This window comes from Capsicum annuum, unplaced genomic scaffold (assembly GCF_002878395.1).
Source record: "Capsicum annuum cultivar UCD-10X-F1 unplaced genomic scaffold, UCD10Xv1.1 ctg82516, whole genome shotgun sequence".
In the NCBI taxonomy this organism is placed as follows: Eukaryota; Viridiplantae; Streptophyta; class Magnoliopsida; order Solanales; family Solanaceae; genus Capsicum; species Capsicum annuum.
In genome coordinates, this window is record NW_025893317.1 from 20,925 (window position 1) to 44,178 (window position 23,254).

Consider the following 23,254-nt stretch of genomic DNA (forward strand, 5'->3'; position numbering starts at 1 on the left):
TAAAAAAGTAAATCCATGCCCATGAAGATTAGGATAGTCCCATGTACCTTAGGTTCCTTAGTTTGAAGAATGAAAGCCTAATCTTGTGTAACACCCCGCAATTCGGATGAGAACAAAAATCGTCATTTCCTTCACGTAAAGGTTCCAAAAGCCATAAATCCAATGCAACTTTAGTGTGTTAATAAATTATGTAGTGTGTAAACCTATTTAAGCATCAATTGAGATCATAGAGGTCCCCAACCTCAAGGACAAGTTGAAAGTTGTCCTATCGTTCGAATTTTAGTGAGCGTTGAAAACTTAGGTCAAATTCAATCGACCATTACTCTTTGTATATATTGAATTAGAGTGCCTACTATATATCAAATGAAAGGTATTCGAATTATCTTTCCAATGATACCAATTTCAAAAAAATACGACACCCGAGGAAGAAGTTATGGCTTTCCAAAGAGGAGTGTATCGTGCAGCATGAGGTGTGCGACGCACACCCTAACTTATGCCATAAGGTGTGCGACGCACAACCTAATGTATGCGATAAAGAGTGCGCCGCACAACCTATATTACGCAATAAGGTGTGCGACACATAAATTATTACTCAAGTGACTTAAACACTCCATTTTTGGGGCAAAATGGTCCTTTTCCCACCCTTATTTAGCTATAAACACGAAATTCAGTCCCCAAATACCCCAAAATACACCTTCATTCATCAAAATTGATCAAGAACTCTCCTTATGTTTCAAAATAAAAACCCAAGCAACTCAAGATTCAACCGTAGATTTTTGAAACTAATTGCATATTTGGAATCCCCAGAACGTAGGCTTCAAGAAGCACCATTATCTTCGAATCCCCAGAACGTAGGCTTCAAAAAGCACCATTATCTTCACATATAGAGGTACGTGGGTTTATCTCAAAAACCTCATGGGCTTAAAATTTCATGTTTTCAAAATGGGGGTTTTGAAATTACGAATATGAATATGTTTTAAATGTTTTATGATATTGATTTGGCCTTTAGGCCTATACCTGAAGTGATTTGATATATGATATACGTATATGCATGTATTCCGAAAAGATGTTAACTTGAGAGCATGAATTATATGAAAATCCTCTCTTGATATGATTTTATATTAAATCCTCATATGATGTGAATTGTTTGAAATCATCTTGACAAGCATGACATGAAATATTTTTAAAATGATTATGATTTTTGACTTGAAATGAGAGGGTTGTTTTGTTGAAATATGATTAATATAATGGTTGCATGAAATAATGATGTGATATTGATGGCTTGCAAGTCGGGTATGATGATACCCTACAGAATAAGATATATGATTGAATTAAATAGAGTTTGATGCATTGATTTTACATGAGATAGGTGGATGCCCGAAGAAGGCGTTTGAGTGTAAGGGCTCATCGTTGGAAACCGTGTTTGCCGACATGGGGATTTGGTACCAGGCTAAGTGATCTTGTGTACTTGACTTTATGTCATTCCCAAATTGGGACTATGGTTAACAGCCCAGGCTAAGTGATCTTGGGCACTACTATACTTTATTGGGTCGAGACACCCTGCTGTGTGATCTTGTGTGTCTTCCCCTCACTTATACTCTAATCTCGGCAGCAACCGAGATTTGACAGTTGGTGTAAATGTTATATGTAGGGTATTCCACCTAGCTCAGCTGCATTACATTATTGTTGAAAACTATTACATTATGCCCATGTGTTTTCAAATGATTAGATATGAAACTGCTTTATAATAGATCTCACCTATATTTGGAAAAAATATTTTTTTTTTTAATTTCTCTGCGTACCAGTACTTTTGTATTGACCCCCTTCCCTCCCAGGTTTGGAGGCACAGTTTAGGGTTTCAGATAACTAGTAGATCTCTTGCAATAGATTTGCAGAATCAAGTGGTGATCCTTCTATATTTTGGAAGGCCTGATGTCTGTCAGTTCTTTTATCATTTGGTAGTTTTGGGTCTACTGGGGGCCTTGTCCCAGTTTTCAGACAGTAATTTATTTCAATCATGTATTAGAGATTTCGCAGATGGTTGTTCAGATGTCGATAGATATTGTGGGACATTATTTCTCCTTTGTTGATTTCATTTGATTTATGACCATGTTTTCCATAATATTGTGTATCTTTCGCATATTTATTATCATATGAATTATGTGCACAATTACCAGATAGATAGGGGTGTTTCGGGCCTTCGTGGTTTGGAATGCTTGTCACGGCCAGGGCCTCGGTTTGGGTCGTGACAAACTTGGTATCAAAGCACGGTTCATGGTCCCAGGGTGTCTGCAAAATCGCGTCGGGTAGAGTCTTGTTTATGGGTATGTAGTGCGCCACACTTATAAGTAGGAGGCTACTTGGTGTTTAGGAATGTCTCTCTTTCTTCATGTTTTAGTTCGTGCAATAAAGTCAGAATGTTCCTCTTTCATACTCTAATTCATGCTATGGTGTCGCCCATAAAAAAGTAAAAAAAAGTCATCCCAAATTCTTTCCTTACCCTAATGTCCTCAGATATGTCTCATTATTGAGGTGATTCAAGTGTAGAAGTTTAGAATCTAAATGGTATGGTACTTTCTGATTGAACCATATAAGAGTTAAAATTTGTGCAAGGACTTTAGAAGAGTCCGTTAGTGCTTCAATGTGTATTGATTCCGATGTAAACATTGATCCTGATGGAATCGTGCTTTCCAGATTGAGGTATTAATTGCATTTAGTCCCCTTCAAATTTATGTTACAAATGTCTTTCTTAAGGGGGTTGACGTATAGTAGAATGTTGGAACTGTATTTCCACCCGAATAGTAGTATGCATTAAAGTGTTGTTGTCATGACCTATTCGTAGTGAAATTAGACTAAGAAGTTGGTGATGTGAAGTCACAAAGTTAGAAGTCAGAGCGAGGGTGACTTTTATGTAAATGAATATTTTAGTTGAATAACCGATGTTCGAGAATGATTTACCCCTCATGGTGATAGACTGATGTGGTAACTAGTAGCATGTGTGAATGGTATTGTAGTCTGTGGAGGAAATGTTTGACTCCGATTTTATTTATACATAGTAAGATGTGTATTCTTAGTTCATTGGATATTGCATATTAAATTTCTATCTCATGTAATCTTGTCATCAAGGTGTTGTTGAAAAAAATAAAGTCAAGTGAAGCCGTGTGGGGCTCTTTCGATCCAATAGCATAGTTGACTTATCATTCATCTCATTTTCTTGTTCAAAATACAAAATCAAAGTCTAGTGAAGTCGTGTGAGTCCTATTTCGATTCACTAGCAACTTGTTGTCCATTTTGTTCTTGTGTTGGTTTAATATATATATATATATAGCTGAATCTGTTTGCATGAGATTGAGTTGGTAAATAGGTGATTCGTCCTTGTGTGTTAGCTTAGTAGAAGGTGGAGACGGAGTTGTTAGTTAGGGTGATTTGTCGGTTGCTTGAAGTGTTAAAATGGCTATATTAGCCAGTAAGTTGTAAGTATAGACTCATGGTTGTTTGTGGAATTTGGAGGTAGTCTAAATGTATGTTTGGGTAAGTAAGTATGAGGTGAGAGATCCGTATAAGTAGAAAAGATTGTATGGGGTTATAATATAAGATTAAGGTTGATCATGTCTATTATGTAACTTTACCCCTTGACCTTCTTTTCGTTGGTAATTGTAAACTAGTACTACTTGTGAGAAGGTATGTAGTGATTTTTAAGGTGTTTGTATAGTATGTCCCAATTTTTATGGACTAGCATATTACGTTGCATTTTTCAGTAGTGATAGATGATTGGTACAGGACTATATGCTTGAATTTAATGTAGAATGTGGTGGTAAAAATAGTGGCATGAGATTAATGATGTATGTTTTGTGGGAAAAAATTAGTAGGCTTGATGTGTTAAAATAGTACGTGCTAATGAGTTATGATGAGGAAGACCGTAAGGTTAAGATCATTTACTTGTTGTTTGGAAGTTCTAGTGTACTAGTGTTTCTTGATGCTTATTTCATGGTATCCAAGTGAGAATCATGCGTAAGGTTGGGTTGTAAAATCATGTTTAGCACTAGACATTAAGTTTTAAAAAATTGATGTCCATGAAGGTGGATGTGATGATTTCTTGGTTAATGATACTAGTTTTATGAAAGTAATCCAATAGGATTGAACGGTATATGAAAGAGTTTAAGTTTTTTTGATTCGTAGTGAAGTATGATGTTGCATATATAATATAGAAGTATGCCCAAGGTGATTTGAGGTTGCGGTATTTTCTAAGACTATTGCACGTTTTGTGTGACGAGTGGTGCCGTTGAGTTGCTAGGTGGAGAAAGACTAGTTAGATGGTATATGGTGTTCTAAATAGCCAAGTTAAGGAGTTTTGATTGGTAGTGTTGAGCCTTTTTATATGATCTTGATTCTCATAGTAGAGAGATGTATGTTTGGAGTCGCGATATTGGTAGGCTATGTCGGAAGTAGTATGATTCATTGAAGGCTTGGTGATATCCATGTTGAGTGCTAGATTCTAAGTTTGAGTTTTTGAAAGTTGAACTAATAGAAATTATAGTTAAATCACTAGAGGGTGTGCACTCCGACTATGGGGACACCTATGAAGACCCGAAGTTAGTAAGTGTGCAAGTATTATATGATGACTACTTGGTCTATAGAATGATAAAGTGTATCTCAGAAGGTAGTATTAACAGTGGGCTTTCCACTTTCAGGTGTAGTCATTCGGGTTAAGTGCCATGATATGCGTGTATAGTAGTTTTCCAGACCCCAAAGTGCAGTGAGTGTACTTCAGTTTAGAGTCTAGTAAGGGATCTCCCAAACTTAATATGATGGCTTGAATAAATACATGAAACCTCGGGGTATTTCCCAATCAAATGAATACACTCTAATCAGATATAATAAACTAGAAAATATTCAACACACATTCCACATTCAAGCACAAAATACCTTATTCCTAAATATTGCCTACCCGAACCTATATTTGCAAACCCATTCCAACATATCAGAATCATGTTTTGACAATATTCATAATCATTTCAAAAACAACAATAAACCAAAGTAGATCCAAATTCACTATTTTATCAAATTTTCAATCCTCACTCCCCAAATCCATTTTTTTAACCACATGATTAAACCAATTCTATATGCCATTAATTAATCAAATTTTCACCTCCAAATCCAACATCAAACAAAAAACAAACAGGGATTCAAACATGCCAACCACACAAATCATTCATAATCACATAAAATTAGAAGAAGAAAAGGTAGAATTGGACCTCAAGAGCTTTCGATTGACTTAATAGAGAATAAGAACCTTCCCAAGAACCTTGAAGAATACCAACGAAATCTTGAATCTCTAAATCAATCGACAAACAGTCCAAGAACATGATAACCCAAATTTTGATTCAAACAAAAAAAATCTACAAAGCACAAATGAATGCCCGATACCAAAATATGATAAAACCAGAAGAAACTGCATGCTCAAAACCCTGGTAGATGCAAACAATGGCAAGAATAGCCAGAAAGGGATTGAATTCCGATAATCTTTAACATTTTTCGGCAAGTTTAGAAGTTTCCGAGTAAAATTTACTTTGAAAAAACCCAGAAAAATGAGGAAATTTTGGTGATTTGAGGCTAGTCGGTCAAGTTGAAAAAAGGGATTCGACTTTTGGCAAGGGTATTGCCGGAGCGATGCTAAAATCGAGCCGACTTACTACTTTCTCTCGAGATCTCCCTCGAATCCCCTTCATTTCTTTCCCTCTCTCTGCGCTACTCTCACTCTTTTACTCTCTCTACCTCACGATCTCCCTCTCAATCTCTCTGTGGTGTGATTTTTGTGTGTTTTTGTACGAAGGAGATGAATTGTGAGCTGTGTGTGTATTATCATCTATGCGTGTGTGCGTCTACATCTATGGGAGTGTCGTCTTCCATGGAGTTTTTCTCTCAGCTCCCTGTGTGTATATTCTCCTTTCTGATGAAGATGATGGTGTATATATCTATTCTGTGAGAGTGGAAAAAATGTGAGAGTCCCTGTGTAAATCCCGTGGGCCCATGTATTCAATGGGAATCCATTATACTATGCAGATAATTTTCCTTTTTCTTTTTTTTATCCCTTTTTTGAATTAGTTAAGAAGGAAAAAATATAAGAAAGATGGGCTAGGGGTACATGTGGGTATGAGGTGGGGTTAAGGGTAGGGGTTGGTGGTTAGGGTAAGTTGTTCGGATAAGGTGTAAAGGGGGTTAGGATAGGATAAAATTTGTTAGGGAATTTGTTATTTGTTCTTTTATGAGGGATAATTACACGGTTGAGGGTACACGGTAAGATAAGGTAAAAAATGGAAAATATTCTTTCGAGGAGGAACAAAATTACGAGTCTACATCATGCCCCTCTTTTCATGTAAAAACAAAGTGTTTTCGTACAAAGAAGTAGACAGTGAGACAGAATTTTGATCCGACCATTATTCAAAGGAAAGAAATGAAAGGAAGAAGGACAATCGAGTTGGAGAGTCAGGTGAGGTCCCGTCGAGGCTCCGGTCTGCGGCTCTGTCATTACATCAAAAATAAAAATTACAAGTTAAAAAAATAAAAGAAATTTCAAAAATCCTATCTATGCAGCTTCTTTGACTCTTGACTTGAGTTCCATCACCCTATTCTTCAGGCGGGCTCCTAACTTGCAATTTTTTCAACTTGTTGCTTGGCTTTCAATTTCTTCACCTTGTTGTTTGACTTTTCATTTATTCACCTTGTGCTTCGGGCGGGCTCCAATGTTTCTTGAGTTATCAAAACAAGGAAGTGCATCTCCTTACAAATGCCGCTTGAATTACCCAAATAAGGAAGTGCATCTCCTTACAAATGCCACTTGAATTACCCAAACAAGGAAGTGTGTCTCCTTACAAATGACACTTGAATTACCCAAACAAAGAAATGTGTCTCCTTACCAATTTTACTTGAATTACCCAAATAAGGAAGTGCATCTCCTTATAATTGCCGCTTGAATTACCCAAACAAAGAAGTGCGCCTCCTTACAAATGTTGCTTGAATTATCCAAACAAGGAAGTGCGTCTCCTTACAAATGTTGCTATAAATACCCAAATAGGAAAGTGTGTCTCCTTACCAATTCCTCTTGAATTACCAATACAAGGAAATGTGTCTCCTTACGAATACCGCTTGAATTACCAAAATAAGGAAGTGCATCTCCTTACAAATGTTGCTTGAATTGTTTAAATAAGAAAGTGTGTCTCCTTACAAATGTTGCTTGAATTACCAAAATAAAGAAGTGCATCTCCTTACAAATGCCGATTGAATTATCCAAACAAGGAAGTGTGTCTCCTAACAAATGCTGCTTGAATTGTCCAAAAAAGGAAGTGCATCTACTTACAAATGTTGCTTGAATTACCAAAACAAGGAAGTACGTCTCCTTACCAATGCCGCTTGAATTACCAAAACAAGAAAGTGTGTCTCCTTACAAATTTTGCTTGAATTGTTCAAACAAGGAAGTGCGTCTCCTTACAAATGTTGCTTGAATTACCTAAACAAGGAAGTCCGTCTCCTTACAAATGTTACTTTAATTTACCAAACAAGGAAGTGCGTCTCATTACAAATGTCACTTGAATTACCCAAACAAGGAAATGCATCTCCGTACAAATGTCTCTTAAATTATCCAAACAAGGAAGTGTATCTCCTAGAGATATTAGATGATGAGTTTTACCATGGTTTTGATTACCAAAACTATGCAAAAATATTGTCTCCTACATTTGTGGAAGTGAGGCATTGCAACTTTTGATGTTTAGGCTTTGAAATCCTTGATTCGAAGGTAACATGCGTTCCTGTTTCATACAAAGAAAACTTGTTAGTTTAAAAACATGGTGGCTGGTTTGTGGCTTTAGCTTTCATGGTAATCGCTCTTGCCCCTACCACATTAATCTTGCTTTCAACCATTAGCATATGTCTTTGACTCGCTACATTATTGATTCGAACTCAAATATTAAGAGTGACTTTGAAATAAACATAGTATTTATGCTTTGCCAAACTTCTCAAATAAACCCTTTGAACCATGATATTTCCATAAGTTCCTAGACTGGTCTATTGACAAAACGTTCTGCATGCCTTATTTCGGCTCACAATCATATGTCTTTCATGCGTTGGATTTTTGTCTTGCTTTGTGCAATTGAGGAAGCTGGCAGCCAGTTTTGAAATCTTTCTCACTCGTTTTGACATGGTCTTGACTCAAAAACAAGAGAAAAATGACAATGACTTTTATTTGGACAACTGACTCAAGAAAACAAAATAAAAATAAAGAGAATAAAGAAAAGACAGTGAATGTCCCCATTTAAAACAAAGAAACAAAAAATTTATCTAGAAATGACAGTCAACTCTAATGATTATGCCATGTATTTTGGATTAAGCTGCCTGATCTTTCCATCCAAACTTTCTACCAACTAATGTTGAGTTAATGTCCTTGAAACTGAGTTGTTTTTGTAGGTCAATTGTATTTAAGACCTCATTCGGCTAGTAAAACCTTGAAGGGTTTTTGCCAACAAACCTCTCTCATTTTTCTCTCCGCTCACTTTCCCCTTATGGTGCCTGTGAGGGTTTTCACCAATAAGACTCTCTCATTTTTATTTCTCTCAACTTATCATCATCTTATGGTACCCGTGAGGGTTTAAACCAATAACTCTCTTATTTTATGTAATAACCCGTATTTTCGTGCGAAAATTCTAACCATCGATCTTACGTGTATAATCTCTAATCCAAATGATTTGAATGTCAATACAAGTTTCATGATCATTATCCTAGTCTATGGAGTATTTTAGAGGTGGAAAATGTTCATAGCAATGACCTAGAACAAAGTTGAGCTGTGACCAATTGATTCATCCAAAGTTTGACATTCGATTCTACAAGGGTCAACTTCAAACATGAATATCTCTTAATATACATGAAATTTTTCATCTCAATACCTATAAAATTTTATGTAATTGAATTAGCTTTCCAACGATACCAATTTCACAAAAATCTGATGCCCGAACGAAGAGTAATGCCTATTTTTGTAAGAGGCAGTAAGGGTGTGCGATGGGAAATGTGCCGCCCAATCAAATGTGTGCGATGGTAAATGTTCCACCCAATCAAATGTGTGCAATTGGGAGTGCGAGGCACACTTAAATGTATGCCATAAGGTGCGCGACGCACACCTTAAGGTCTATCATGGGTTGTGCGCCGCATACCTCACTTCCAAGTGCCAAAAACACCCCTATATATGTCTATAACACGGGATTAAAATCCCACAACATCAAAATAAGTATACTTTCTCTCAAAATAACCAAGAACAACCTTTAGGGTTTCAATATAAAAACCCCAACAGCTAGAGATTCAACCGTGACAATTCTATAATTTTTACATATTCGGAATCCCCATTACGAAGGCTATGAGGGACACTCAAAAGTTCGTGAATAGCATTACGTCATTCAGAAATTCATTCAAAGCTTCAAGTCTAAGGTATGTGGGGGTTTTCAACAAGAACACTCTTTCGTTCTTGTGCCCAAAAATACTTTCTTTTACGAAGTTATGGATTTCATATGTTTTACTACGATTTTGAAGCATGAACTTATATCCTATATTGATTATCAGGAGATTATGATATTTTTGATATTTTAGAAGCGGAATTATATGAGAATGATGATATTTTGTGCCTTATAACTGAATTTTCCAGATTTTGAAGGGATTTATATATGTTTATGATGTAAAGCTTGAATCTTGATAAATTTTAATGTGATATTGAGACATGACTTTTGAACTCTATTTGAGATTTTTGTTTTTGAGAAATCATGTGTTAAAAACACCTTGAGTTTGAATGATTTGAGATGATGAAGAAGCTTTGAACTTTTGGTCATAAAAGGGGGTGTTTTTGAACTCGAGATGAGAAAAGAAATCCACTTTTATTGATTATTATAAAAAGGGTAGAAAGATGTCTCCCGTTGTGAATTGTTGAACTGTTTATTAGTGAATTTTATTTTAAAAAGATCTGAGCTAAGTTCGGGAGTAGTCTTTAGCACCGATCGGGAGGTATAGCTATTTTGGTACTTCCCTAGAACTACGTGCCCCCATAGGATATGAGTCTGAGGCTGATTTATATAGTGATCAGTAGTGTTTGGATTGATGATTTAAGGTCCTACTCTGATGGCAAGGAATAGGGCGACTCTCCCCAACGTGGGTAGAACGTTGAACTTCATGTAGCTAACATAGTTTATGTCGGTTGTAAAAGACTCCCAGTGTGTGTGTATTATTCTATATGAGATTAAAATATAATTGCTTGAAATATTGAGTTTGAGAAAGTCATTGTTTTCAAAAGATTTAGAGACTATATATTCTAAAGAGAATTATTTTGAAACTTGATTACACTATATGTTTGAAACCAAGGAAGAAGTGAATTGAGAACTTATTGTAATGACTCACTTGTTTTACTTTTACATGTATTATTCATCCATGATTTCAATGATTCAATTCGAGTTAAGTGAGTCATTTATATCAGCATGCATAATTTTATAAATTGAGATGATATTAAGATATTATTTTATATATGCATTGCACCCCATATGCTCAGTACGTTTCTATGGTACTGACCCATATATTCGTATGTGGGCTACATTTTCTCAGAATATAGGTACAAGGTATGGTATGCACCTTCAGATCCAGTCAGTTTGTGGTATCCAGTCAGCAAGTGATGAGTCCTTTTGATTCAAGGGCTTGGGTTAGTTATGTAGAACTAATAGTGTTGTATTTTCTTTATTCAGTCATATTGAGTTGGGATACTCGGGAGTCATGACCCAGCTACCTATAGTCAGTACTAGTAGAGGCTTTATAGACAGTCAGTAGAAGTTGATGTATTCCGTTTCAGTTTTGGTTGTAAAAACAGAGTTGTAATCTTGTAAATTTAGTTTTGTATCTGTCATATTCAGAAAAGAGTTATTTTTCGCAAATTTGTATAGATTTATACTTTTTTTCAGTTGCTTATGAGTTATGCCAGTAGAAGGGTTAGCTTGGGGACACTTGTGATCCTAAGCACCATGTGAAGTCTAGGGACCCGATTTCGGGGCGTTACAAACTTGGTATCAGAGCATAGAGTTCAAGAGTCCTTGGGTCTCTATGAAGTCGTGTCTAGTAAAGTCTTACGAAATGGTATAAGATCATTCTATAAAAAGGTTTTCCAAAAAACTTATATAAATTCTCATCTTAGTCTATTCTGTCCAACTCTGCCTCATTTTCAAGGTATCAGAAACAGTTAAGCTTAAGTCTCCATAGATAGTTATTGGCTTGTAACAAAGCTAGAAAGTATCCCGTCAATGCTTTTGAGTTTCGAAGATTGAATTTCTTTATCATGTTTGTAAAAATCATGCACTAAATCCAAGTCAGATGTGTTTTCAGATTCCTCCCCAAAATCCGTAATGTAAATCTATACTTCCCTATCTATGTAGTATTCTTGAGATAGCACGATCAACAAGTTCCAGTTCCACCCCAGATAATGCTCTTATATTTGCTAGCAGAAGTTTCTGAAGTTACACCAAGCAACTTGAGAGGAGCTTTCTAGTGTGTTATAAGTCCCTTAAATTTAAAGTTATGCCCTCGTTCTTACTAGTTATTCAATTAAGACAGAGTAAGGTGTATTCTTAGATCATTGAATATTGTGTGTCAAGTTTCTATCTCTAGTATTATGTAATCTTGTTATCATTATGTTTGTGAAAAATCAATGTCTAGTGAAGCCGTGTGAGGGCCTATTTTGATTCACTAGCATAGTTGATTTGTTATTCATATAATTTTCTTAATCAAAACACAAAACCAAAGTCTAGTGAAGCCGTGTGAGGCCTATTTCGATTCACTAGCAACTTGTTGTTTATCTTGTTGTTCTGGTGCTAGTTGAAAGTGTGGGTTTCTGTGTAGTGACAGAAGTAGTAACGTTTAGTTGAAATTCTTGTGTTAGTTGAACTTGTGGGTTTAGAAGTGTAGTGGCAAGAATGGTGGTAAGGGCGATTTATTGAATATGTATAGCTGAATTTTTGCTTATGATTGAATTAGTAATGAAGTGATATACCCTTGTTTGTTAGTTTAGTGAAGTTAGAGAAGGAGATTATTAGTTAAGGTGGATTGTTGTTTGCTTGAAGTATGAAAAGAGTTATTGATGGTATTTGTTGTGCTAGGAAAGTTTAGGTTTTGATGAAAGTACTTAGTGGTTGAGTATTGTTAATTTAGGCTTTCCTTAGATTGCAAGAGGAAGTTTAGTTGAAATTTATAAAGCTATGAAAGTAATTTAGGTGTGAAGATGGATAAATAGTAATGATGGGAAAAAGGAGGATGTGTTAACGGATTATGAATAAGATAGGCCATATGATTATGATCGATTGTCATTGTGTACTAGTCTTTCTTAATGTTGTGTTCTATAGTTTTGAAGGGATAATTGTGTGTGAGATTGGGTTGTAAATCATGTTTAGCTCTAGATATTAAGTTTGAATAGTTGATGGTTCGGTTATTGATGCTAGTAATACGGAGGTTATCTAGTAGGCCTGAACAGTGTATGCAAGAGTGTAAGATCATGTGTTTGTAATTAAGTATGATGTAGGGGTGTACCCAAGGTGCTATGGGGATGCCTTATTTTTCGAGGATTATTGCATATTGTGTGGTTCGTAGTAACGTTGAGTTGCTAGGTGGAGAAAGGCTAGTTAGATATTAATGATGTTCTTGAAAGCCAAGTTAAGGAGTTATGATTGAAGATATTGAGCCTTTTAAGTATGATTATTATTCTCATGGTTTGGGCAAAATATAAGTATAGAAGTGTGATTTTGGTAGGCTATGATTGTTTGATTAGAGATGTAGGTATGGTTGCAAATAAAAGTGTTAAGTCTTTGATGATGATTATTGAAGCTAAAAAGTTAAGGATGGCATATGGATGGGTTGTTCAAGAATGAAGTCGGTAAGTTCAAAATTAGTTTACCCTTGTGAGTTTAGTGTTTATGTAAAGATATTAGAATGATGAAATCACGGCTTAGTCTCGAGGATATATGCTTAGAATACTAGCTTCGACCTAAGGGGGAGATGGTTAGTGAAGAACCAAACCAAGTTTTAAGAATTAGATTATGATACATGTCAATAATGAGTTATGATGAGATAAGTGTTAATGTTATGTATTGTAGTTTTCGTGCTTCTGGTTTATATATGTTAGCCCTTCGGTGACCTCTTCCTATGTTAAGATAGTGGTGATGATATTGGATAAGCAATGGTTTAGATGTGAGAGAGTTGATGACCCTCATTAAGAAAGATTATTTATGCTTTTCTATCTAAAGCTAAAGTGTAAAGCAAGATTGAGGCCAAGTCTTTGATACATATCATGGTTAGTTAGAAATTGTGTGTATGCTTTTAAGAATAGTGCAAGAAAATTGTTGTTGATAAAGGTTTAGAGAATATGTGAAGTATGCCTTTAGGGGTATTTTCCTTAAAGTTATATGTGATTTTTAATGATAGGCTTGAATGTCATGTTGGGTGTAAGATGATGAATGCAATATGCACTAGTGAATCCATATCAAGAGTTTTAAATTAGTCATTGAAGTGGTAAGGCATGTTATGCTTAGGGTGTGAGCTCTAAGAAGATATAGACTATTGAACCTTGTGGTTTAGACTAGTATTGTGGTTTAGTATGTTGTATCTTGTGATTTAGTGTTAGGCTTGATCATGGTGAGAGAACTTAGTTTAGTTTAGACCTTAGTAGAAAGATTTCGCAGTGCCAATATGAGAATTATAAGTTGAATCAAATGAGTATGGTATTTAAGGGGAATAGTATAGTTGAGAGAGTATTTGAGAAGCGATGCTAAGCTTGAAAGTAAGAAGTTGCGTTGCCTATGGCCTAGCAATCCTATCCTAGTTTATGAGTTATATAATTATATTCCATGCTATAGAGTTATATCAATAACCCGTATAATGTAATAACCCGTATTTTCGTGCTAAAATTCTAACCGTAGATCTTACGCGTCTAAGCTCTAATCCAAATAATTTGAATGTGAATACATGTTTTATGATCATTATCCTAGTCTATGGAGTAGTTTAGAGGTGAAAAATGTTCATAGCAATGACCTAGAACAAAGTTGAGCTAAGACCAATTGATTCATCCAAAGTTTGACATTTGATTCTACAAGGGTCAACTTCAAATGTGAATATATCTTAATATACATGTAACTTTTCATCTCAAGACCTATCACATTGTAGATAATTGAATTATCTTTCCAACGATACCAATTTCGCAAAAATCTGATACTCGAGTGAAGAGTTATCCCATTTTTGTGAGAGACGGTAAGGGTGTGCGATGGGCAATGCGCCGCACAATCAAATATGTGCGATTAGGAGTGCGAGGCACACTTAAATGTCTGCCATAAGGTGTGCGACGCACACCTTAAGGTGTGTCATGGGTTGTGCGCCGCATACCTCACTTCTAAGTTCCAAAAACACCCCTATATATGTCTATAACACGGGATTAAACTCCCATAACATCAATAATAAGTGTACTTTCTCTCAAAATCACCAAGAACAACCTTTAGGGTTTCAACATAAAAACCCCAATAGCTAGAGATTCAACCATGACAATTCTATAATTTTTACTTATTCGGAATCCCCGTTACGAAGGCTACGAGGGACACCCAAAAGTTCGTGAATAGCATTAAGTCCTTTGGAAAGTCATTCAAATCTTCAAGTTTAAGGTATGTGGGGGTTTTCAACAAGAACACTCTTTCATTCTTGTGCCCAAAAATACTTTCTTTTACGAAGTTATGGATTTCATATGTTTCACTATGATTTTGAAGCATGAACTTATATCCTATATTGATTATCACGAGATTATGATATTTTTGATATTTTAAAAGCGGAATTATATGAGAATGATGATATTTTGGACCTTATAACTGAATTTTCCAGATTTTGAAGGGATTTATATGTGTTTATGATGTAAAGCTTGAATCTTGATAAGTTTGAATGTGATTTTGAGAAATGAGTTTTGAACTCTATTTGAGATTGTTGTTTTTGAGAAATCATGTGTTATAAACATCTTGAGTTTGAATGATTTGAGATGATGAAGAAGCTTTTGACCTTTCGGTCGTAAAAAGGGGTGTTTTTGAACCCTAGATTAGAAAAGAAATCCACTTTTATTGATTATTATAAAAAGGGTAGCAAGATGGTTCCCATTGTGAATTGTTGAACTGTTTATTAGTGGATTTTCTTTTGAAAAGATCTGAGCTAAGTCCAAGAGTAGTCTTTAGCACTGACCAGAAGGTATAGCTGTTTTAGTACTTCCCTAGAACTATGTGCCCCCGTAGGATGTGAGCCTGAGGCTGATTTATATAGTGATCACTAATGTTTGGATTGATGATTTAAGGTCCTACTCCGATGGCAAGGACTAGGGAGACTCTCTCCAACGTGGGTAGAACGTTGGACTCCATGTAGCTCATGAGGTTTATGTCGATTGTAAGAGATTCCCAGTGTGTGTGTATTCTTCTATCTGAGATGAAAATATAATTTCTTGAAAGATTGAGTTTGAGGAAGTCATTATTTTTGAAAGATTTAAAGACTATATATTCTAAAGAGAATTGTTTTGAAACTTGATTATCTATATGTTTGAAACCAGGGAAGAAGTGAATTGAGAACTTATTGTAATGACTCACTTGTTTTACTTTACATGTATTATTCATCCATGATTTCGATGATTTAATTCGTGTTAAGTGAGTCGTTTATATCAGCATGCATAATTTTATGAACTGAGATGATATTAAGATATTATTTTATATATGCATTGCACCCTCATATGCTCGGTACATTTCCATGGTACTGACCGACATATTCATATGTGGGATACATTTTCTCAGAATGTAGGTACAAGGTATAGAATGCACCTTCAGATCCAGTCAGTTCGTGGTATCCAGTCAGCAAGTGATTAGTCCTTTTAATTGAAGGGCTTGGGTCAGTTATGCAGAACTAATAGTGTTGTATTTTCTTTTTTCATTCGTATTGAGTTGGGATAGTCGGGAGTCATGACCCAGCTACCTATAGTCAGTACTAGTAGAGGCTTCATAGACAGTCAGTAGAATTTGATGTATTTCGGTTCAGTTTTGGTTGTAAAAGCAGAGTTGTAATCTTGTAAATTTAGTTTTGTATCTGTCATATCCAGAAAAGAGTTATTTTCCGCAGATTTATATAGATTTATACTTTTTTCAGTTGCTTATGAGTTATTCCAGTAGAAGGGTTAGCATGGGGTCACTTGTGATCCTAAGCACCGTGTGATGTCTTTGGACCCGATTTCAGGGTGTTACATTTTATCTCTCTCAACTTACCATCATCTTACGGTGCCCGTGAGGGTTTTCACCAATAAGACTCTCTCATTTTTATTTCTCTCCTGATTTCTTATGCTGAGGAAGACAAGTAGTTCCCAAAAGATATCATCATATCCCCTGCTTAGCGTTAACATTCTCAAAGATTGATCTGAAGGTCTTTCTTTGGTTGTAACTTGGCTTTTGGATAAGGTAAGAAATAAAGGATGACATGAGGCCCAAACAACACTTGAAGTGGGGTAGGACTTACAACTTTTGGAATCGACTCAAACAATGAGGATTAACTCATCCCCCAGTTTCTTTTGACTGGTGATTCTAAATTGTTTATTTGGTTGAACCGAGCCCCGGGTAGGGCAACCTACGTATCTCACCCCCGAGAGAGGAGAATCTAGTCATGTGTAGTTCTGGAAGCTTGTTCTTTTACTTGATAAGTTTATTTTTTTTCTTTTATTGACTCTTTCTCTTTGGGAATTTTCTGACTCTATTTATCTTGACACTCTTCTCTTTTTTTTCTTTTTGGACACATTTTTTCTCTCTCTTTTTTCTAACATTATTTTTTGCTTGACACTTTTCTTTTGAGCTTTGATGACTCTATCTTGATTCCAAAAGAGGTGTATGAAATAAAATAACACTATGGCTCAAATGGGGTACGCAAAGGATGACACAATATATGAATAGCAGAATGAAATGTCTTCGTCATATCAATCCTTGAAAATGTTAGTACATATCATGCAATATGAAAGTGAAAGATGAAGATCATTTGTGACACTTTCACAATACTAACTTTAACTGAACATGAGTGCCACTACTTCTCCTAGGCTTGTCAAACATACAACTCCACCTGTGTTATAGATCCCTCACATCGACTGACCCATGCTTTCGTGGAGCTGATTTTTCTGTTCCTCGGGATCACACATCCGTTATTTGACCTAATTGAGCTATTTTTTCAATTGATGACTAATTTATTCTTGTGATTCTTAAAATAATTGCCTTAATTTTCAAAGAAGGCTCGAACTTGTCACCAAATGTCTCAGCACTCTACATATTTTCTCAGATGCTCTCTTTTTCTAACTTTAACCCTCTGATTCAATGTTCATGCTTAGACTAAATTTTAAGATCTGGCTGAAAATTTCACTAGCATGCCATATCACTAGAGTCAACATAAAATGTACTATGTAAAGAAAACAAACAAACAACACATATTTAAAACACAAAGAAAAATGGGACACTTCATTTAGTTGAAACAAAAGATAGAAGGGTTTGAACATAAACGACAAAAGGGCAAAACAAGATAGATCCTGAACTACAACCTTGAAATAATTCGGACAACAGAAAATAAAACAAAACAAGCTACCATACCTCTTCCTAGTAGGGAGAGGGGTGACTTTTCAATTGCTCAGCCTGACATCTTAGCCACTGTTTTGCATATCAGCATGACTAGAGCTTCCCTCAATGTCAATGTTCTTCACCATGATTGATTTATCTTGAATCATCTTTTCAATTTCTTTTTTCAAAGCGTGACAATCTTCAATACTGTGACCCTGAACATCAGAATGATATGCACATCGTACATTAGGATCAAAACTTCTTGAATGTGGGTCAGGAGTATACCCAAGGAGAAGAGTGATCATTCCCTGTTGTATCAATCTCTGGAATAAACTTAAATACGACTCTCCAATTGGTGTGAAGCTATCCCTCGACTTCTGCCTCATTTCATTGTCTGGCTTGGACCAAAAATATGGCCTAGAAGGGCTTTGGTATGTTTGTGGAGTTTGAGGATGACTCTGAAGAGTTGGTACACACCATTGTGGGTAAGAATGAAATTAACCATAGTGTTATGCATTGTATATTGGATATGGAGGTGGGGGAATAGAGTATAATGAATTTCGGGAAAGATTCTGTGGAGCTTTGGTATAAACTTGGGTTTGAGCCTGTGGGTAACGATGGTGTGGTCCGCTTGCCTATGCCTGTTGTCCAACTACAATGACAGATACATCTTCCTCATTATTCTTTCCTCCCATAATTCTTGAACCTTTTTAAATTGCTTGAGTAGCCGCTTTCGATGTTGCAAAACTCACAATACGATCTGTCTTAATTCCATCCTCTATAATCTCCCACATTTTGAGGACCTCAATAAATGGCTTGCCTAATGCAGGTAATAAGTATTGATAATATGTTTCATCCTATTCTTGAATAAATACCTCTACTATCTTACTTTCTTTCATTGGCGGTTTCACCCTAGCAGCTTCACGCCATCTAATCGCATACTCCCTGAAAGTTTCAGTACTCTTTTTCTTCATATTAGTTAGGGATTTCTCATCAGGAATCAACTCCATATTGTATTGAAATTGTTTCTCAAATTTCTTAGCCAGGTAATCCCAGCTATTCCACTTGTCGATGTCTTAGTCAACAAACCATTTTGAGCTAGACCTGAAAGACTCTCACCGAAATATGCCATGAGTAATTCTTTCTTCCCTCCACCACCCCTTAGCTGATTGCAATAGCGTCTCAAATGTGCTACAGGATCGCCATGTCCATCAACTACTCAATCTTCGGCATTTTAAAACCAAGAGGAAGATGTACACCTGGAAACATGCACAGATCTTTATATGAGACACTTTTGTCCCCCCTCCCCCAAGTCCTTGCAAGTTTTTCATAGTTAGTTCCAAACTTCTCAATTTTTTGGCCATTTCCTCTTGTTCTTCTGTCATAACAGGCTTCTCAATGTTAGGAGAAAATTCAGGCGGTTGAGGACAGTCGTAAGGACTAGTTGACTTAAATGTGGACTCGGGACCATAATGTTGATCACTAAAAATATTCAATACAGGGTCGCTTGTAGAATGAGGAATCACAACCTTTGGATTGATATTAAAAGAAGGAGCTTCAGACGGGAGTGGGACTGCAAAAGCATGAATAGCAGGCGGAGCCAAGCATATGGTAATTTTGTATTCAGGAGTAAGGAAATGAATATTGGAAGTGTTTGGATACTGTTGCCTCGGAGTAGGTCTTGATGCATGTTGTGGCATGTCGACCAAAATAGGGAATTATGCATGTGACACTGGAGGCAAACTAGAAATATGTTCCAGATTATCAGCGGGAAATGGAGGATGCAGCAACCCATTAGCCCAAGCTCGATGAATTTCTATCATTTGCTGCCTTAATTTTTGAATCTCTACATTAGCTCCTACATTCTCATTCCCCGAACTCCCTATCTGATTAGTGACAACTAACTCGGTATCCTTGTTGGCCATAACTTTTTCTGTGACTTGGAGCAATATGGAGGACCAGCCAAAATGCCACAAACCAACCACCTTAAACTAACTGCACAAGAGATAGCAAATGCGTTAGAGTTCAATAATTTTTCAAAATCTCTTTTTTTTCCTATTTGAAAATGTCACCAAACAAACAATAGGTTGCCTACATATCCACATCCAGAAAGAGGAGAATCAGGGGTGCGTAGTTCGTCCAGATTGGACAAATAAGGATTAAAGAATTAACTAAACCTTGACTCGAGACACACAACTACAACGACAAAAATAAAATCTTTTTGGGGATTTTCAATTTGACACTCCACATAAAATGACACCAACAATTATGTAAGAAAAATATTTTGGTATTTTCATTATATGAAATGCAAAAAGCTTCTACTATCTTTTTTTTTTGAATTTTTCTTTTATAAAAAGCTCCTAAAAAAATCTTTTTGGAGTTTTCGAATTGTGAATGTTTGCTAACAAAAGGAAAATCTTTTTGATGTTTTTGATTTTTGAAAAATGAGTACAAAAAGTAAAAAACCTATTTTTTTTTAATTGTGGAAAACAAAAATCAGAAAGAACCCTAAAAACTATGAAACTCTTTTTGATTCACCTTTTTTTTAATGCCTACACACCTTACTTCAGACACATGCTTTCCCCAAATCAGTCCATCCAATGACCATGTTACCCTCACAGATGCAACATTTAGCACGTAGGGATGCTTTAGAGGTGAGTCTCCTACAAAGGACCAAGTGGACCCCGCTAAGTCTCGATATGATACAGATAAGCATGACCTAAAGTCCGATCTACGCTGGGGTTCACTAACAAGGCTGTTCAGGGGAGTGTAGTGGCTGTGACAGCTTTCCACCCACTCCATACGTTCGACGGCTCCCCCTCCTAAAATAAAGGTGACTTAACTAGAGTCCGTGTACACAACGTGCACTCCGAGACTTGTTGCAGGAAGAATTGACTCGAGTTATGCAAACGATACCAGATATAAAGCGGTAATACATAAACAAAAATCGTAAACAAAGAGAATGTAGGCACTCAACAATGATAAAATAAATACAAACGATAACACAAACAATGTCTATACACCTCTAATGCCAAACTAATCCAATACAACTCCAAAAAATAAGCTTGAATTCTGAAAGAGTCGCCAGAGCTGTCACACCCCTTTTTTTAGCCAAAAAGACTACGATTTTAAAGTTTTGAAAGGGTTTATATTATTAAAGCGACAAAAGGTTAAAAATTTTCTTCGAAAAAGGATTATTTATATTTTTTGTTCAGAGTCTCCATATGACATGAATCGGGTGTGCCAAGTCACCTTTGGAAATCCTTTTCAAAACCGTTTGACTCTAGAAACTGATCCACGAACAGAGATTCTAGATAAAGAATTCCGTTCACTGAGGGAAAGGTGTTAGGCACCCCTCGATCCCGTGGTTCGACCACGGTCGCTTGGTGGAGCGTATCGACTAATTTGACATCACGAATGTATAAACCACACAAAAACACATAAAACAATCAACCACAAACAAAACAAATCCTAAATATAGTGTCAGTCCAATTATACAGTCCAAAATAAAAAGGTACTGAAAAGTAAACCTACACTAATCCTAAACTACTCTCCAATGCTTTACCCAATGCCTCGATCCTTGATCACAAGCCTCCTTAGAATACATGATATTTCGGAGCATTCCCCGGTGAATAAATACATGAAACCTCAGGCATTCCCTGATCAAATGAATACACTCGAATCAGATATGATAAACTAGAAAACATTCAACACACATTCCAAATTCCAACACAAAATACCTTATTCCTAAATATTGCCTACCCGAACCAATACTTGCCTACCCATTCCAACATATCATAATCACATTTCGACAATATTCATAATCATTCCGAAAACAACAATAAACCAAAGTTGATCCAAATTCACAATTTCATCAGATTTTCAATCTTCACTCCCCAAATCCATTTTTTTAACCACATGATTAAACCAATTCTATGCGCCATTCATCAATCAAATTTTCACCTCCAAATCCAACATCAAACAAACAACAAACAGGGATTCAAACATGCCAACCACACAAATCAGTCATAATCACATAAAATTAAAAGAAGAAAAGGTAGAATTGGACCTCAAGAGCTTTCGATTGACTTAATAGAGAATAAGAGCCTTCTCTAGAACCTCGAAGAATACCAATGAAATCTTAACTCTCCAAATCAATCGACAAACAATCCAAGAACATGATAAACCAAATTTTGATTCTAATGAAAAAATCTACAAAGCGCAAATGAATACCTGAGACCAAAATATGATGAAACCAGAAGAAACTGCATGCTCAAAACCCTGGTAGATGCAAACAATGGCAAGAATAGCTAGAAAGGGAACGAATTCCAATAATCTTTAACGTTTTTTGGCAAGTTTAGAAGTTTTCGAGTCAAATTTTCTTGGAAAACCCCCAGAAAATGAGGGAATTTTGGTGATTTGAGGTTAGTCGGTCAAGTCGGAAAAAGAGAGTCGACTTCAGTAAAGGGTATCTCCGGAGCGACGCTAAAATTGAGCCGACTTACTACTTTCTCTCGAGATCTCCCTCGAACCCCTTCCGTTTCTTTCCCTCTCTCTGTGCTACTCTTACTCTTTTACTCTCTCACTACCTCACGATCTCCCTCTCAATCTCTCTGTGGTGTGATTTTTGTGTGCTTTTGTACGAAGGAGATGAATTGTGAGCTGTATGTGTATTATCATCTATGTGTGTATGCATCTACACCTGTGGGAGTGTCGTCTTCCATGGAGTTTTTCTCTCAGCTCCCTGTGTGTGTATATTCTCCTTTCTGATGAAGATGATGGTGTATGTATATATTCTGTGAGAGTGCCAAAAATGTGAGAGCCCCTTTGTAAATCCCGTGGGCCCATGTATTCAATGGGAATCCATTATGCTGTGTAGATAATTTTCCTTTTCTTTTTTTTTTGGTCCCTTTTTTGAATTGGTTAAGAAGGAAAAAATGTGAGAAAGGTGGGATAGGGGTACACGTGGGTATGAGGTGGGGGTAAGGATAGGGGTAGGTGGTTAGGATAAGTTGTTAGGATAAGGTGTAAAGGGGGTTAGGATAGAATAAAATTTGTTAGGGAATTTTTTATTTTTATTCTTTTATGAGGGATAATTACACGGTTAAGGGTACACGGTAAGATAAGGTAAAAAATAGAAAATATTCTTTCGCGGAGGGACAAAATTACGTGTCTACAAAGAAGAGTCGAGTTCAATTTAACAATTCAATGCAACTATCAATTCAACAATGGAAATGTAACAATTCAAAGTTTTACAAACCAATGTAACTTATAACTAATACACATCCTAACATGTATAGAGTACTAATGCTAAGTCATGACTTTCATTAACATGTTTTTCAATTCTTCAAGGAAAAAAAAATTCCAAAAATAAACACCACCCAAAGAAAAGGAAAGAGTCTTGAAAAGAAAGAAACTTTCAATATCTCGAGATTATTTTCCTTATTTCACCAACCAAACAACTACTTTTAGTCAATTACCCAAACAACTCTTAAGTTATACCTCCTAACATAATATTGTAGAGTTTGAAGGGTGGGGGGTTAGCAACAAAAATATCAGTGGCGAAATCAGATATTTTTCTAAGGGTGATTTAATCC

At 36.1% G+C, this 23,254-nt stretch overlaps 1 long non-coding RNA gene across 1 annotated transcript; it reads right to left on the bottom strand.

Moving 5' to 3' along the window:
• Positions 1–21,135: 21,135 nt before the first annotated feature.
• Positions 21,136–22,753, bottom strand: LOC107877008. Its single transcript, XR_001676095.2, has 2 exons — positions 21,891–22,753; positions 21,136–21,316 (listed from the first exon to the last, which is right to left on the bottom strand). It is a non-coding gene; the product is annotated as an uncharacterized LOC107877008 (long non-coding RNA).
• Positions 22,754–23,254: the final 501 nt, after the last annotated feature.